Raw genomic sequence first — 13,957 nt, forward strand, 5'->3', positions numbered from 1 at the left:
AGTCTAGTTGTTCGTTTGTATTTCTTTTCTGTATAAAAATTTATGAGCTGGAGACTTGTTAGCTAGTATAGGAGCTATAGTATAAGAGCTGTTATGTGAGCTAGTATAACAGCTAACTAGTATAAGAGTTGAGTAGCTAGTATGTATAAGAGCTTTTAAGCTGGTATAAGACATTAGAATACATCAGGACAGCGCTGGATCCTGATCAATTTGTCTTAATGTATAAGAGTATTATAATACATAATATATATAATATATAATATATAATATATAATATATAATATATAATATATAATATATAATATATAATATATAATATATAATATATAATATATAATACATACATAATAATATATAAATATATATACGAGTAAGACCATAGTACACTTCGTCTTTGTGAGTGAATGTAAAAGATGAAAAGAGCTGGAGTACGGCTAGCTTGCATAAGGATAGATTTGTCCTTGTTGGTCTGTTCGTCAAAGTGTATAAGAGCAGGCTACGAGTTACGAGAGCAGATATAAGAGTTAGCTACTTTAAAAGCTAACTGGTCTAAAAGCTACATACAAATTAGGATATGGCTGGCTTATGCCCGTATATTTAAATAAATGTATTGCAGTATAAGAGTAAGAAGTTAACCAAATAGTCTGCGAGCTATAAATGAGTTTATCATTTATAATTTCGTCTATCTGAATGATTGTATAAGAGTATAAAAGTCTATCTAGCTAGTCTCGGAGATAAAGACGAGTTGAACTATATTTGTCTGTCTGTTTTAATGCATAACAGTATAAAAACTAGAGTTTTGTCGATTAGAACTAGTTAGTATACTCAGTCCTCCTATCTGACAGAAAGTATAATGGACGCTATTATCAAATTATGAGCAAACGCACTCATGATGGCATCATAAACGTCTGCGTGTGTGTGTGGGTGTTCGCATGTCCAGCATACAAATAATTTGTCCACTGGCCTGCATTTAACTGTAAATGATGTAGATATAAATTTATTTTAAGCATGCAGCACATGGCCAAAGCCAAAAAAAAAATAAAGGAAAAAAGAAAAAGCTACGCAATTTGCACTTGTTATAGTTAAATGCTGGGCGTTAACTTCGTGAAATCCAACGTTTGGCATTCACAATAAGCATAGCAGCTCATAGCATAGGTATGCCGATCTTACATAATCCAGCGATTGGACGCGTTCATGAAATACGAAAAAGTGAGAGATATTTTTGTTACTGTTTCTCTTTTTATATTGAAAATATTGTGTGTAGAGGGTGTATTGGTTTTAGTTAAAGGGACCAGGAAGTTGTTAATACCCTGAAGTATATGTATAGTTATACAGGATCGCCTTAGTCTAGTTGTTCGTTTGTATTTCTTTTCTGTATAAAAATTTATGAGCTGGAGACTTGTTAGCTAGTATAGGAGCTATAGTATAAGAGCTGTTATGTGAGCTAGTATAACAGCTAACTAGTATAAGAGTTGAGTAGCTAGTATGTATAAGAGCTTTTAAGCTGGTATAAGACATTAGAATACATCAGGACAGCGCTGGATCCTGATCAATTTGTCTTAATGTATAAGAGTATTATAATACATAATATATATAATATATAATATATAATATATAATATATAATATATAATATATAATATATAATATATAATATATAATATATAATATATAATATATAATATATAATATATAATACATACATAATAATATATAAATATATATACGAGTAAGACCATAGTACACTTCGTCTTTGTGAGTGAATGTAAAAGATGAAAAGAGCTGGAGTACGGCTAGCTTGCATAAGGATAGATTTGTCCTTGTTGGTCTGTTCGTCAAAGTGTATAAGAGCAGGCTACGAGTTACGAGAGCAGATATAAGAGTTAGCTACTTTAAAAGCTAACTGGTCTAAAAGCTACATACAAATTAGGATATGGCTGGCTTATGCCCGTATATTTAAATAAATGTATTGCAGTATAAGAGTAAGAAGTTAACCAAATAGTCTGCGAGCTATAAATGAGTTTATCATTTATAATTTCGTCTATCTGAATGATTGTATAAGAGTATAAAAGTCTATCTAGCTAGTCTCGGAGATAAAGACGAGTTGAACTATATTTGTCTGTCTGTTTTAATGCATAACAGTATAAAAACTAGAGTTTTGTCGATTAGAACTAGTTAGTATACTCAGTCCTCCTATCTGACAGAAAGTATAAGAGTAAAAACCCTATAAATAAGCACGTTTTAGATCTAGAGTCACCAAATTTGGTATCAAAACTCTCTTCTGCCAAAAGTAAAGTATCTCTCAGTCAGTCACTTCCTACTGCTCTTACCTCGTTTTTTTCTCCTTTTTCTGTGTGTTTGCAGTGTCAAGTGAAAGACCAAATAGCCTTTGGGCTGTACTGCAGTCTAATTAGATATAAAAAAGGCGCTTTATCGAGAGTGATACATAATTGTTTTTTATCTCTATTGAAAGCCAATTAAAGTCAAGTTCAATTGGCGCACCTCGTGCCGTGCCATAACAAAAGTCCCAACAGCCTCGTGTATCTGTAATTAAAATTGGGCGAGCGTTGAAAATTGGCAAAGCCAACAATAAACAAAATAGGGAAAAAACTAACAACAACAAGACAGAAAAAATAGGTAAAGGTAAGCAAGTAACACTGTACAGCGACTGCCACGGCAAGGTAGACTGTAAACTCAAAAATTTGTTAAAAAATTAAGCAAGTGTGAATGAAACAAATTTTGGCTTAGCAGAGATTAAGGTTTTGCGTGAATAGCTTTAGATTTAAGATTAATTTGATTTTTCTTTGAAGTGAAGTGGTCAAGGAATAAATTAGAAAAAAATGGAAAAAATATATATACATTGGCTATGCATATAGAGAACTAATTATATCCAATAGGGAATATTATATAATATATAAAACTAATTGGAAAAGCGAGACAGCTACTAATTGGAAAAGTTGTAGAGTGACTTGATTAATATATAAACCCAATTGAACTTTATTTGACAACGTAAAACTTTATCTCATTATAAAATTACTAATATTTTTAAATCATTAGTTGATTTTAGAAATATGATTAAAGTTATGAATAGCATAAAAAACTAGTTTCGAAATATTTATTTAAATGTTTTAGGTGTTAGAATGCAAAGTTTCGTAAAGTCAGAGCCTATGTTGAGTCTTCGTGGTTTCAACTTGTTTTTAAAATAAATAAAAATTAGTTGTGCTTAATTTATTTATCATATATAAAATATATAATCGATTTGCATATATATTAAATTTTATTTACTTATATTTTAAGTAAGAATTTAAATCTTGTTAGACAAAATTAACAGTTTTCTTATATTATAAGAATAAATAGAATTTTTTCTTAATTTTTGTCTTCTGCGGAATACAAATCTTAATGAGTTCATAATTCGGCTTAAGCTAAGAAGAACTGCAAATCCAATTGACTTTGAGCTAGACTATAATAAAGTATCCTTAACTAAAGTCTAATTAGAAGTTAACTAGAGAAACTTTACACATGTACAGCTTTTATTTTATGCCTTGAAATAAATTTTGTAATATAAAGTTTTATAAAGTAAATTGTAATATGAAACTTTCATAATTTTCTAAGCTATTTTTCAGTTTGCAGAAAAAGTATCTTCTAAATCTTGTCACTATAGTCCAATTGTTTAGTCTAAGTTTGCGTCCTTATAATGGAAAATGTTTCAAAAATAAAAAATATTTTCTTATATGAAAGACGCTAGATAACTACAGGGAGAGAAACTGAATAGTTGTAATAGGCATATACTAAGTTGTAATGGACTTTCTTGTTGTGGCTCTTAGTTTTATGCAGAGAAATCTTAACAGTGTAGCCTCCATTGTCTATCCTCACTGATAGCATATAGACTTCGGAGCTAGACTGCTTGGCAGCGATCAAGTTTTGGGCAGCAGTCAACGAACTGACAGAGCCAGTTATCAGCAGATATTGTCTGGCATATAAGCCAGCTATAGTTGGATATTGAAGGTCCATTGAGTTGCCTTGGCAGCTCGTGCAGGCAGATTTATTTCTTGATATAATTTACCATAATTTTATAGGCGACAATTTTTATGGCTTGTGCGGAGATACAGATTATAGATTACACAGCTGAAGCTGTTGGTCAAATGAACTCAAGCTGTTGGGATATATATATATATATATCTATATATATATATATATATATATATATATATATATATATATATATATATATATATATATATATATATATATAAATTTGTGTATATTACAATATTTTGAAGCGCTCCTTAACACCTGCATTACACGCTTTTAATTGACCCTCGTTTTAAAACAATTTTTTTAATTGTTTACGGTTTTTTTACAAAAAAAAAAACAAAAACCAAATGCAAAACACTTGAATTACATTTTTTTAGGGCCATAATATTTGTTGGTATTTTGTAAGCTGTCAGCGACTGTCATTAGCGTTAAGTCGAGCCTTGGCTTTACCCATCATAGTTTGATGTTTGCACTTTGTAAAAACAAATAGAAGAAACCCAAAATAAAGAGAGACGCAGCGAGAGAAGCAACAAGAAAAAAAAGAGATACAAAGTTCAAGTCCACAGCAGATGTGGGTAACATTGACCCGGCACGCAGACGCAGCGGCTCATTCATAAACCCAAAACTAGCTACTCACACACACACACACACACATACACATTCATATACGTGTTCGAACCAATGCCAATGCGGTGCTCATAAATACTTGCTTAAATATATTGTTTGTTATTAATTTTAATAATAATTTTTTCTATTTGGCTGTTTGGCAAATTATTCTGCACAGGCAAACAAAAGACTTAAGACACAAACGCGCACTTCCCCTTAAGCAATCAGCAATAGGCAAATCAAAACAATTACAAAACGGAAACAGTTCGGCGAAAAAGTGTTGAGCCATGGATAGATATATATATATATATATCTGATGTATGTATATATATATCTGTTGTATATATATATATATATAAGTGTATCATAATACGCATATTCATAGTTTTATAAGCCGCTAATAGCCGAAGCCGAAGCCGAAGTTGAGTTCTTGTTTGGTAATCAATGTCGCTCGATCAGCGCCAGTTGGTCGCCTTTTGTCGAGGGCTGGCTGTGAACTTGATGCCAATATGTCACACACTCGAAAAGCACTTGAGGCGCACACGCATAAAAATTTGTTGACTGTTTAGCTTAATTAAATCATTTAATGAAATGATTGTGCGCTATTTTGGCATTTGATGTCATTGGCTCAATGCGAAGGCTACAAAAAATCCAAGCGCTCTTCGGGCTCTTTCGATCTGGCTAAGTTCCAGTCGCGATTGCGCAATGGACCATAAAAGACAAAAACAGTAAAGAAAAAAAAACAAACCCTTTTTGGCTTGGATGTGGGTCAGCGCGGCAACTAATGTGGCTAAGCGTGCGCCAGCAGCAGCAGCTGATTTATGCATGGGTTTTTTTCTCGATGTGGCATGCCACAACAGGAAATCCAAGCGAAACTCGTTTCGCCAGCTGCAGCTGGGCAAAAAGGGCGAGGCGGCAGCAGCAGCAGCAGCTGGACGCACTTTCGACGACCTTTGACAAGCTGCCGCAAATTGTGGCAGCAACAAGTTGTCTCACAGTTGCACATACTAAAGACAAAGCATTTGATCAAGTTTGTCGCCTAAGTCTTTCGTTACAAGCCACCAAAAAACGCTTGCTATCTGATCACAACTTTGTCGCGTGCATGTTATTGTTTTGCTGTTGAAGTATGCCACTCGGTGCTGATCCCCCATGTAATTTGAAACAATGTGCGAGCAAACAATTCATTATAAGCCGCCAACTGGTTGCTGACAGCTGCGCTTGTTAAGTGATATTCAATAGTTATAGCCAGTTATACGTATATATAAAACAAGAAAGCAAAAAAAAAAACAGAATTTGTGCGCGTGCAGCGTACTTTTTATTGGCCTTTTTTGGCTAGACAGGATTTGTCGGCTTATGGAATTTGTTTGCCGAAAAAAATATTATTAAATAGGGTGACCAGACAAGAGTGTTAGGATTTTAGATGACTATATCTCAGCAGTTGTTTAAGCTATTGCTAATGCAAAGCTGTTGAAATGTTCAATACGATTTGCCATTTAATTATGAACAGTTTTGTGGTTATTGAATGTTGGCAAATATTTTTAAAAGTTTATCAAATATCAGTGTATATTAAGACAACATAAATTTCGATATTTTTTATAGCAATTTCTGATCTCATTTGCTCACACTGTTTTAAACAATAAAATTTTTAAAATATTATATATGTATTATGATCCTTTTTTTGGTTTTTTTTTAGCTTGATAGGAATTGCCTGCTTATGGAATTTGCTTAGCTAGCAAAAACAATGAATCAGAAAAAGACTGACCCAACAAGAGTGATACTATTTTCGAAGACTATATCTCAGCAGTTGTTTAAGCTATTGTTAATGTGAATTTGTTGATATATTCAATAAGATGTGCCATTTAATTATAAATTATATTATGCCAAGCAAATTTCTGAATATATTTTTAAAATTTTTTTAAATTCTTGCTCAATTGCAAGCCAGCAGCATGAGCTTTGATTCACTTCTTCTTTTATTTTATTGTAATTTCTTCAAATTTATATCGCCTTCATTAGCGCACCCTGTATTTTGCAGAACTTGTGTGATTATTGTTAGCCTTTTTTAGTTTTTTTTTTTGGTTTTTTAGCCTGACAGGATTTGTCGGCTTATGGAATTTGTTCAGCTTGAAAAAAGGCCAAACAATTGCTTTAATTCACTTTGAGCTTTTCCGTGCCGCTGCCTTTCACCTGTGTGTTGCACAGTGTAGCTGCATAGTGTAGCTGCACTAATTGCACAATTTTTGTGTCCAGTCCAGTTCAGCTGGCGTTGTCAAGTGCTGTACAATTTATATATGCATGGGGTGGGCGTTTTACATTTTTTCTGAACTCATTTCAACAAAGTAGAAATAATAGCCAAAAATGAGTTGGCTTTTTGTTTGTTGTTTGGTGGCAAGTGAAAGGCCTGCGGTCCATTACACAATCGGCAAAAAGCAAATACACACACAGGCACACATACATATAAGAGAAAAGTCGAGCAGCAGAGCCCCAGAGCTGACCCGCAGTGCAATTAAAAGCAACTGCGGCGCCGGCTACAACAAATTGTTATAGAAAATTATCGTTGAACAATGCGGCGCGACCCGCCCGCGCCACAATAAAACAGCCCACAACAATAACAACAAACAAAATTCAAGCAGCTGCCAAAAGAAACAAAAAAAACTTCAGTTGCAGCCATATGGCTGCGGTAGAGGCAGGCAGCTCCTAGTTCCACATCCATTGACTCTGCACCTCGTTTGCTCAATCAGCGTTAGCCCAATTAATATCACCTTTTCTTGTTGCTGTTATTGTTGCTTGTTGCCAATTTGGCTTTGGGCTTTAATTGACCAAAATATGGACTTTTAATTACAGATTGTGCGGCAATTGAAACCCAATCGCCTTGCCATGCTCTAAATACATTAGAAGACAACAGGTGGGCCCATGCGGAATCTAATTACACCTGGGCGAAGGTACAAAACAATGCGTGTGTTTGTCTGTATGTGTGTGTGTTATTGCGCCTTTGTGCTGCACTTTCAATGTTCCATTCAAGCAACGAAAATTATTCAAATCAAAAAGTCAAGCGACCACTGTGAAATTCAGTTTTGCTCAAGGTTAACACGTGGAAAATTATAACGCGTCGAGTTGTTATTTCATTTGATACCCTAAGCAGCTTAAGTGTGTGTAATTAAGAGGTATATCAGTGGCCCATAATTACAGATATACACAAGCGGTTGGGCTAATCGAAGACTTGTCATGTCTCTCAAGTGCTATCTGTTTCTACTTATCATAGAGCTCACTTAGAGCTTGTGATTATTGAAACATTTTCTATGACCGAAAGCTTTATTTTTTTTAACACATTTTTTTTTTTTTTATAGTAAATACTTAATAAAAATAATAAAAAATAAAATAATAATAATTATGAATAAAAACAATAAAAAGTAAATATAATTTATAAATATATAAAATAATAGAACGTAAAAATATTAAAAAGTGAAAAAAATAAACAAAAAAAAACACTTGTAAAAAACTAAAAAAAATTAAAAAAATTTTTTTTTTAAATTTAAAAAATAATAAAATTTTTTTTTAATATTTTAAAATAAAAAATTAATATTTCTTAATTACAATTTGTATACATTTTTATAATCATTTTTTTTTTTAAATTTTTTATTTAAAATGGTTATATTTGTTGTTTATACTAAGGATTATTTTTAATAATATTATATTATAATTAATAATATTTTTTTTGTAAAATATTTATTGTTTTAGTTATTTTATTTCTAAATAATTTTTTATTATATTTATTTATTATAATACAAATTCTGAATTTTTTTTGTTTTATTTTTTAGTTTTATTATTTTGTTCTGTAAAATAATTTTATAAGTTTTTTGTATTATTATTATTTATTATGTTATATTGAAAATAATTTTTTAATAATTATATTATGTTTTTATCTTGTTAAAACTTAAGCAAACATTTAAAGGGTATATGCCAGCTAGCCCTTGTTCTGTAGATGAAAGCGTTCTTGGCTGATTTGCTGCTGCCTAGCCAGTATATGGGTTGGGCTCAGCTCAACTCCGCCAGCAACTAGCTAGCTGTGCACGTAGTTAACGCCGAGCAGACAAAGCGACAGTTGATGTTAGCAACTGGGCTGCTGTCCAGATCAAGAGCTGCTGCTGGCTGCTGGCTGCTGGCTGCTGACTGTGGCTCTAACTATGGCTGTGGTTGTGACTGTGGTGCAACCGCTAAGTCAACGTAGCAGTTGTGGTTAATTTGCTTGTCATTGCCCAGTTGAGTGGCGGCTCGAACCAAAAAATAAGCAGCAAAAAAAATTGTACTGGGAGGCTGTGTGGACCACTATTTGAATACAAATTTAATTTGAAATTGAAACAAGCTGCCGCTGCTGCTGCCTAGTTTTCTGTAGATATATATATCTTGTAGCTTACCTTAAGCAGGTATTTTGGGCAGCTGTTTTGGCACTTGAACGTGCTGTAAATTAGCCGCTGCAGCATGCAAGCAGCAGCAGCAGCAGCGGCAGCAGCAACCAGTTAATTGGAAAGTGAACGCTTGATGCAAACACAAATACGAATTCAAATCCAAATTTGACGACCTTAGCTGTATTTAGTGCCCGCATTACTTGGGGCCTTTATGGCTTTTATAAGCCAGCACATTCCGGGCACAATCAATTCATATCAAACTTAACCTACTTCGCCTTTGAACCCACAGTTCAACAAACAGCCCCCAAAATGTTAAACAATTTTGTTTAATCAACTTTTAAGACTTTTTGTATTTTACTTTGTCTGGGCACGAATCCTTATGGCCATAGCCAGATCCAGTTCCAGTTTCAGTGTAAGTTCCAATTCCAGTTTCAGCTCCAGTTCCAGTCCCATAAGTGAGCGGCAGGCCTAGCTGAGCTATGTCTAGCTTACTTCCAGTTAGTCTGTGCGCCTATTATATAGAGTTTATTCCGGTTTAGGTTGTGTCTAGACTTGAATTCTTTTAGGCTTTTTATATATTTATGTATTTATAATTGGCATACAGCTATAGTTTATAAATCTAGTTTTATGCTAAATTCATTAAATATATTTGTTGTATTTGACTCTTCTACTGGAAACATTTGACTTTAGTTCGCTTGAATTAATTTCACACTCATCTTGAGGGTCAGAGGAGACCTTCGTGCGCATGTACTTAAGCATGTTTTATTTTGAAAAATGTTTTGTTTTAGAACATGTTTTGTATGTAAATTTATGTTGTTTTCAACATCGATTAACTCTTTCACATATTCATTTTGCTATTTAGTTTAATCAGCTGTCAAATCTGGGCTTCACTGATAGAGCCTTCATACATTGCTCTTTGTTGTTAATATTGAAGTCGAACACTTTTGGCTGCGTTCTTTTTGTCTACTTAAAGCTGACTATACTTAAAATAATATAAGTCTTTAAACTCATTGCGATATTTTATACAAGAACTCAATTCGAACTGAGAGGCTAAATGACAAAGCTACGTTACAGGATATGTGCTAGGCAATCAGTTGGAAAATTATGGACAACTTAGCTACATTGTAGGAAGTCAGTTGCAAGACTGTAGCCAACACGAGTGGTTTTGCAACTTTACAGGATATCTTCTAGTCCGTCAGTTTCGAGAGTTGAGCATCTTGTTGGTCTACCTACTGAAAATGGGCATGTGAGGTATGTTAGGCTTGCAGAAAATGTATTTTACAGACATACAAAGAAGCCCAAGCTAAGACGTATATATATATATATATTCTTGATCAATATGATGAGCTGACTTGATCTAGAAATTTCCGTCTAACTGGCTCATTTACACTCCTCTTCCTGCCTAGCTGTCTGTCTCTCTGTCTGTCTGTCTGTCCAGAGTGCAGGTGTGTGCGTATGTGTGCAGCAGTATTTTTTATGCCAATAAATAAATACCAAAATGTATTTTTATACCAATAAATAAATACCAAAATGTAAGCTGGAATACTGTAGACAGCAGAAAGTACTCATAATTGTCACAAGTCAATCGAGTGTAAAAACTAACTCAGAGAAAATCTCAATTAGAGATGAGCTCATATGTGAGTGGGAGGCTGGCCCTATATAAAGGCGAGCCAGTGGCTGCGCTTCTTCAGTCGCATTCCTGACCTCCCCCTGGTCAGGCGTCCAGTTCAGTGCTCCGCTTCGCTTCTTCTGCTGTTGGCTTTGGTAAATATTTAATATAATTAATAGTATTAAGTATTTTAAGAACAAATTGTAATAGTTGTTAAGTATTGTTTAATATTTTTTTGTAATAGTTTTAATAATAATGTTGCTGTTAATGTTAATGGTAATGTTCACAATGTTAATGTAAATGTTCATTATGCAAATCATCATTATGTAAATGAACATACTGTAAATGAACATACTGTAAATGAACATAATGTAAATTAACATAATGTTAATGAACATAATGTGAATGAACATAATGTAAATGAACATAATGTAAATTAACATAATGTAAATTAACATGCTGTAAATGAACATAATGTAAATTAACATACTGTAAATGAACAAAATGCAAAATGATATTTATGTGAAGTAAATGTTAAATTGATCATAAAAATAGTAGTGCAAATGTTAATGATGATTGTGTTAATTATATAGACAATGTTAATGATGATAATGTTAAGAATTACAGAGTAACAGCTAGTCAATGCCCGTTGAATGCCTTATGCATGCGCTAAGCTACCTTCTTATATAAGTCCTCATCTTGTTCATCTCAGGTTAATATATTTCTCTTCTTTAATTGATTTGCTGCCCTAGTCAGCCAGTCTCTTACAGGGTAACTCTTAGTCAAGCACTTACAAATGTTATACCCTTTCAATCGTTTTGGGTTTTCTAAAGTTTCATATTCTTTTGTCTCTTCATTGTACCCCTTAGCTCTGCCATTTAAAATGCTCCATTTAATTTTTTACAGGGTATCCCATAGTCACACTCCTTCATATAAGTTAACTCTAGCTAAACTCTTGCCATATCAATTATCTTTCTTTGTCTCGCATATTTCCGCGAATGATTTCTACTTTATATACCCCTTTTGCTCTTCCTGCAGGGTATACCCTAGTCAGTCATTCGACAGATCTCCGCAGCCTTGTACTAATTATAGCATCATGTTGTTTTGTGTTTTCTTGAAATGTTTTGCCTATTAATTAGCTCAACACGCACACGTGTCGTCGTCGTGTTCTTCGTGTCACGACACGCGCTCTATTTGGATTTGAACTATGTCTGCGGCTCGTCTAATGCTCGCTGACTACGTCCATATGCTCTGTTCGCCTTGTTTACCAATCTTTGCGCAATTATTGTGCACAAGTCCAGTTTTTTCGATTTATTTTTCGGTATTTTTTGCAGATTTTTTTTCAGTTGCATTTGGCAAATTTTTGCTTTCGCTTGATTTGCGGCTTGATTTGCAGCACTTTTATTTTCAGCTAGTTTGCAGCTAGTTTGTGGTTTGTGGTGGCTGTTGACGGTGGTTGGTGGTGCGCACTTGTGTCTGCTCCAATTTGCCACGCTTGATTTAAGCTGCGATTAGAGGCGGCAACCGGCCTCTCGTCCAGCTCGTTGTCGTCATCTAATTTATGTGGCATTGCGTAATCTTTTGGCGATTTTTTTTTATTTTTTATATATTTTATCTAGTCAAGTTGATGGGAAAATGTGCGTTGGCCATCATCTGGTTTTGTTATAGTTTCTTGACGTTGGGCTTAGGCTGTGACTAATTTATATGCGCCAAGGTTTTTTTCTTGAGTCTTTTGGGCAGCAGCGTTGGGCTTTAAATGGGCATTGATGTGTTCATTCAGCGAGCTTGATGAATGCGTGTGAGTTCTCATTGGAGCCAGTTCGTTGCCTAAGTCTTTTGTGTTTTTTTTTTTTTGATACACTTAAAGCGACTTGCAGCACACTTTGCCATTTGTTTTAACTGCAAATAACTGGCAGCTCGCATGCAGCCCACCTGCCCAGCCTAATGAAGATGAATCGCAGCAAGTGCAAAAAATGTATATACATTTATTTGGTTTTAATGTTAGCTCTTGATATGAAATGAATCAAGTTTTATGCTTTAATTGATAATTAATGCAGATAAGCGGGGCAAATACGACTTAAACTAGCAGCAGCAGCCGGCATCAGCAGCAACGGCGGCGGCTCAACTGGTTGAAGAACTTGCTTGAAACTCGTTTAGCTGTTGTTGCTGTTGGCCAAGTGAATGCGGGTGTCACTTAGCTCATAAATCTTACAGACGCGAATGGCCTTGAAGTTTTTTCTGCTCCAGCCCCAGATGCTTTGGCAAGTGCCGCTGCTGATCCTGGCCCCAAAAAGAAAATAAAAGAAAAGAAAAATTAAGCGAACGAAGCCTTTCGCTGGAATTCGTGGAACGCGCGCCTGACATCAGCTCGCATCAGTTCGCATCAACTTGTTTAATTGCGGACTAATGTCAAACATTTTTGTGACATGAATAGCGCTAATTCACAGCTTGCGAAATAAGGATATATATAGAGATAAGTGTATGCGAGGGTGGCTTGAGAACATTCTCAGTTAACATTGCACTTAAGTTAAGTACAATTAAAAATTTTAATTTAAATGAAACATAAATAAATATAATTATAAAATTTAAATTAAATTAATAAAAAAAAATAAATTTCATTTCTCTAACTGTTTTATGTGTGTAAATTATGTATTTTAAATATAAGATTAAAATAAAAAATTATTACATTGAAATATAAAATTATTTTTAAATTAAATAAAAAAATTAAATTGTATTAAAAATTAAAGCAAATAAAAATTTAAAATTAAACTAAACAACAAATTTAATGTATAATGTAAGCAAATTCATAATTAGTTTATATATATTAAAAAAAATATAAAACTTATTTAAATAATATATGAAAATATAGGCAAATAGAATTAATATATAATTTTTATAATTTATTTAAATATTTGATTTTATATTTATGGCATATATCTTTTTCTACTATTAGAACCAGGGTGTGTGTGTGTGTGAGTTTGTGTGTGTGCCACTAGTCAATCTTACGCAATCAGCTGTTATCAGAGTCTGTCCGCTTGTCAATTAAACTCTGCTGCATGTCGTTTATGTCACAGCAAACGGTAGTGCACCCCATGTTCCGCTGTCATTCGCATGTCAACGCAGCTGTCAGCCCAGGCGAGCTTAGAAAACAACAGCAACAACAACAACAACAATAAAACTGTATTCAAATGATGACTGCAACATGTCAGAGCATGTCGAGTGCAGCAACTGGTTCATACGCTTGGCTAATGTAAGTTCAAGGTGTGCATGTGTATGTGTCCATACGTGCTTAACTGTATAATTAA

The sequence above is a fragment of the Drosophila hydei genome, unplaced genomic scaffold (genome assembly GCF_003285905.1).
Source record: "Drosophila hydei strain 15085-1641.00,03,60 unplaced genomic scaffold, DhydRS2 tig00008122-arrow-pilon, whole genome shotgun sequence".
Classification (NCBI taxonomy): domain Eukaryota; kingdom Metazoa; phylum Arthropoda; class Insecta; order Diptera; family Drosophilidae; genus Drosophila; species Drosophila hydei.